This window comes from Solanum pennellii, chromosome 5 (assembly GCF_001406875.1).
Source record: "Solanum pennellii chromosome 5, SPENNV200".
Lineage (NCBI taxonomy): Eukaryota > Viridiplantae > Streptophyta > Magnoliopsida > Solanales > Solanaceae > Solanum > Solanum pennellii.
Genome location: NC_028641.1, coordinates 51,221,337 through 51,226,268, shown reverse-complemented (window position 1 = coordinate 51,226,268; position 4,932 = coordinate 51,221,337). Strand labels below are relative to the sequence as shown.

The following is a 4,932-nucleotide window of genomic DNA, read 5'->3' as shown; positions in this document are numbered from 1 at the left end:
ATCCTATTAGTTTTAACCTTGGAAAAATTACATATTTGGTACATTTTAATAAATAATTACTGATTTTAGCGATATTTTTTATTTATTATCATTTACAGCAATATTATGTTAAATCTGCAATATGAATTAAAAGTGAATTATGTATGCAGTATATATGAATTATAATTGTTTTTTTTAAATATATTATGTTTGTTTTGGTAAAAATTTGACACATTGTATTATAAATGTATTAAAATGTGTGATAAATATATCATACATCATTAAAACTTGTATTACATGTGAATAATAAATTGTTCTTTGTAATATGTATTAAACTTGTATTATAAATAAATTAATACTGATCAAATGAAAAAAAAATATTGTTGCTATAAATGGTAAATATTTTGTTATTACAGTATATTTATGTAAGTTTCCCTTTAACCTTTTGAAGAAAAAGCATCTTGGGCTTTGTTAAATAGTGTCCCAATGACCCATTTCTTAACCAGCCCGTTATCTAGCCCACTCCCTTTTTCTAGTACCCGGCCCATGTTGTCTTTTAGCAAGAGACAAAGAATTCGAAAACAGAGCTTTGCAGCAACGAAGCGGTGCTCCGACGAGTGCGTGCCAATCAATCTCGCCCTGTCCTTGCATCGCTGTTCTTTCCCTTTCATGCGAGCAGATGTAATTGCGCTGGCCGCTCCTCTCACTCACTCCGATCGCGCGTGGGAAGGTGCAGCAACGGATACCTGCAACTTTGCTGTTTACACCAGTGTTAGTACAGCCGCTGCAGCGCCCAGCGTCCTTGGCTCGCGTGGATGGGTGCCATATCGAGCACAAGGACGATAGGTTTAATCCCCGTCGGCCACATCGTTGTCCCTATCCGAATTTCAGGGAATTTGGCGTCCTTTTGGTACAAGAAGCAGTTTACTTTGGCTAGGGAAAAAGATTCAAATTGGGGGAATCATTTGTTTAATTCCTTCCCTACCCTTCCCCCCCCCCCCCCTTTTTTTTTTCAAACCCTAATTGGTTCCTATATAATATCTTTTCAATCACTTGAAGAGGGGGCAGAAAAAAATTTAAAGAGTGTTTTAGTTGGGAAAATTCTGGATTTGGGATTTTTGGTTTAGCAGAACTAAAATTTTGTCTTTGAGAACTTCTTTCGGTTGAGACGTTTGAGCAAGAAGCTAGGAAAAATTTCCCTGATTTCCATTGATATAGTTGGGAAGGGGTTACAGTGAAAATATACATAAAGATAACAAAAAAAAGATACAAAAGAAAAAAAAAAGTTACAGGGAGTAGGATTGATTTCAGAGTTGGTTTTTCCCTTTAATCTGTTCGTTGTTTCTTCTGAGCTTTGGAGGTTCAGATTTGGCGGTGGAAGTCAGCCTCTCACTCGTCTTATCCCCAGTTTGCTGCTCCGGAAAGTGTAATTTTCTCCCTGTTCTTATTTTATTTTTTTTGTTATTATTATTATTCTTTTTTTTTTTAGACTAACAGTCCGTTCGATGAAGTATTTTATGCATTCTTTGGATAAGTTTGACTCAGTTTGTTGATATACAAATTGTGATAGAGTAATAGTTAGCTCGTTTTGATTATGATTGGAATTTTCAGTTGCTAGCGTGCTTTCTAAAAATGCGATTGATGACTTCGTATTGCTAGTTTTGCGCAGGGTTTGTTTTCTGTCCCATGTTTGGCTCATTTAACATGTGTAAGCTTATCCCCAAACGCCATTATTTGCATCTTGGACTTGGTATTTGTATGACGTGTTGTTTCCTTTAGGACTGCTTTTCCATTCGAATTTGAGATGTCCACCGTACACCTAGTCAAAGCCACCGGCGAAGACTGTGTTTCATTTCATGAAATTGTCATCCTAAATTTTCGTTTGTTTGGAAGGTCATCTTCTTGTTGAAGTTTAGTAATTTTACTTTGGAGAATTGTTTGTTGTAATCATTTGTTTTTGGTCATGGATATTACATCCCCTAAAGCTTAAGGTTTGCCTTTGTGTTAGTAGAGCAATTTTGTAGTTGACCTCGGTACTTCTTTACTTTTAAAATGATTGTATTTGTTTGTATTTGCTGTCCCTTTGCTACTTCTCAACAACTATGGGTATCCCTAGTTAGGCTGAGTTGTCATTCTGAGTGATTTCGAAGTTCTGGCATTAATTCGAAAAAATGCAAAATTTTTAGTTGGAGTCTGTCCTTGTGCACTGTTTAAAGCCCAAAAATTTGAACCTTTTTTTTTTCCTGAAAATCATTCTTTAGTCGCCCTTGCGGCCTGTTAATCTGTGGGAAAATATTGGCTTTCTTTCGTGTTTTCATCGAGACTTAGTTAAGGTTTGAAGCATACTCACTTTAAGGTGGCTGATCGAGTTGAATTCTGCAAGGCTTTTTGTGATGATTCAGACATAATCAAGTATTTGTTTATTTTTTTTCTTTATTCTCTTTTCCTAATCTATGCTTAGTGTATAAAATTACTCGAAAACCCGAGTGTTATGTTTGCTTATCTCTTGCTGCCAATTTCAATTTATGAAACAGAAGTGTTAGTTTTTTTTAAATGATTAGCATTGAATTGTATCCCTTATCCCTTAATTGTTTAATTATAATCGGAGTCATTTCCGCTTTAATCCAGTCAATATATAATATTCTTAAGCTTCGTTTCTTTATCCCTTCAGATTTTAAATTCTGCTTCTTGGTCAAATTCATTTGATTGTTTCGTATTTTGTGGTATAAATCTCCGTGTTTTGTTAGGCTATTCGCTTGTTTCCTTGGTTGTTTAGATTGTTTTTATCCTTGAAGCCAACCTTATGCTCTCTCTAGCTCGTAGCTAATCCTTTGGTTATAGATTTATCCCGTTTGCAGTTGGTTCATCCTAATTTCTTATCAAATTCGTCGACGAAAAATTGAAAATTTAGTTGAAAGTGTAAAATCTAAGCCTAATAATTGAAATTTCGTCTCGCGAATTTTATTTTTATTTTGCTTTGGCTTATGGATGGTTAATTATTTGTTGCTGTTATGGGGGATGGGATATCGTTCGAGCATCTGCACCATTTAATGCTTTCGATTTTGGAGACATCTTTAATGAATGCTAATTTTGTCATTTGTTTATTTTACATGTGAAAAATCCAATCTTTTGGATCGACATTCCCATTTGCCTGCATCTCGACAGAATCATAATAATTTATAATTCCTTAGCAAGTCAAGCCCCCATAAGCATCGGCGCACAAATTCCGAAGTTTAAAGAATTGGAGAGTCGAAGAAGTTGGATTAAGAAGCCTGTATCATTTTATCCTTTACTTTGTGTTTTGTAACTTTGGGACTAAGCCCTTGTTGTATTTCTTTTCTGCATTTATTTTGTTTAAACCAGGACAGTTACGAAAGAAGATGGGTCAAAAACCCAAAGTCAAATGGGTCAAAACCCAAAAGAAAATGGGTCCAAATACCGGTCCAGGCGGACAGATAAACCGGACTTGGACCCAATCCTCTCTTTCTCTCTCTCTCTCTCTCTCTCTCTCTCTCTTTCTCTCTCTCTCTTTATTTTGTAGTATATTTATTTGTTTGATTGCCGCTAGCTTTAAGGTTGAAAACTTGCAAATCCTCGCCAGGCGCCACTATGTTTTAACGGTCTAATTTAAATTGGTCAATTTAAAAGATTTAAAAATTAAGTAAGTTTCACGGTTTAAATAGTATAGACTAATGTCACCTTTAAATACGTAATAGATTGTTCAACTCAATATATAAAGTTAGATATTTTCCAATTCAAACAAATATTAGCCAAATAGTTAGTTGTTGGAAAATCGCAATAAGGCGGATATTTTAGGTGCTTAACACCTTCCTAGAATATTAATAGGAATCCCCGAACCCCTCTGAAGGTTTTCAAACGATTTCTCTGTTTATGTTATTTGAAAAAGATAGTTTTCTTTATTTTCCTTAAAAATTAAGTGGCGACTTATTCAAAAGTCGATAATTTTCTAAAAAATAATATTTTCCAATTTTTGATAAAATAGAAATGGCGACTCTGCTGTGGATATTTCTGAGGATTCTAACCTTAAAAACTAACATTATTTGGCTATGTGTATGTTTGTTATTTGTTTATCGCTTTATCAAACTGTTTCATTCATAGCATGACATCTTCCGTCAAACGACGATTGTTTCATTTCCACTAAAGGATGATTATGCGGGTTCACAGTCGTTCATTAACCAAAAATTTTCTCAGGGCACCCTGACGAGTGTAGTTGGCTACTTGATAGTCAACGATCGTTAATCGTCCCAGCCCAAGTAGTCCGCTTGAGTTACCCTTTCCACTTCAAATACAACTCACTCTTAGTCAAACTAAGATAGAGCGAAACCCAATCCCGAAAAATAGCGCATTTTCCTAAGATTACCCAACACCCAAGGAGTGTTGGTCCCATTAGAAAGACCACCATGAGTCCGAAGATCCCACAGCTCGATAGGACAATCATATTTGTGTGTTCTGAAGGATGTATTTCGTGTTTAAATGTTTGTTGTAACGTGGGGAGGGGGCAATTAACTAGCTGTATGTTTTTGTAAATGTCGAATCAATTACTCCATTTCATCATGGTCACCAAGACACCCGACATTCTTCGTGTATGGTGGGATAACCTCAAAGATTGTCAAAAGAGAGAAATCTCGATTCACTTGGGTCACCTACCTTCAATAATGGACTTCAAGGTATGGCCCACATATATCGAGGTTATCACTCGATTCTGGGACGATAAGAAGATGGTCTTTCGATTTGGAGATGTCGAAATAATGCCCACGCTAGAGGAAATTAAGGATTGCTGGACTCTATCGGGACATGTGGGAAAAGGACAAAATGTCCAAACCATCACATCCTTCTTCCCGATAGGCCAACTTGTGAAGAATTGAAGAATATATTATTGCTAGTAAACGCAAACTGGTTGGAGACCCACGATATACCGTTGATGAGATTTTT

The 4,932-nt window shown here is 35.8% G+C and overlaps 1 long non-coding RNA gene across 1 annotated transcript; it reads left to right on the top strand.

Moving 5' to 3' along the window:
• Window positions 1-362: 362 nt before the first annotated feature.
• Window positions 363-3,464, top strand: LOC107019087. The gene is made up of 2 exons (XR_001456741.2): window positions 363-1,405; window positions 3,145-3,464. It is a non-coding gene; the product is annotated as an uncharacterized LOC107019087 (long non-coding RNA).
• The last annotated feature ends 1,468 nt before the right edge of the window (window positions 3,465-4,932 follow it).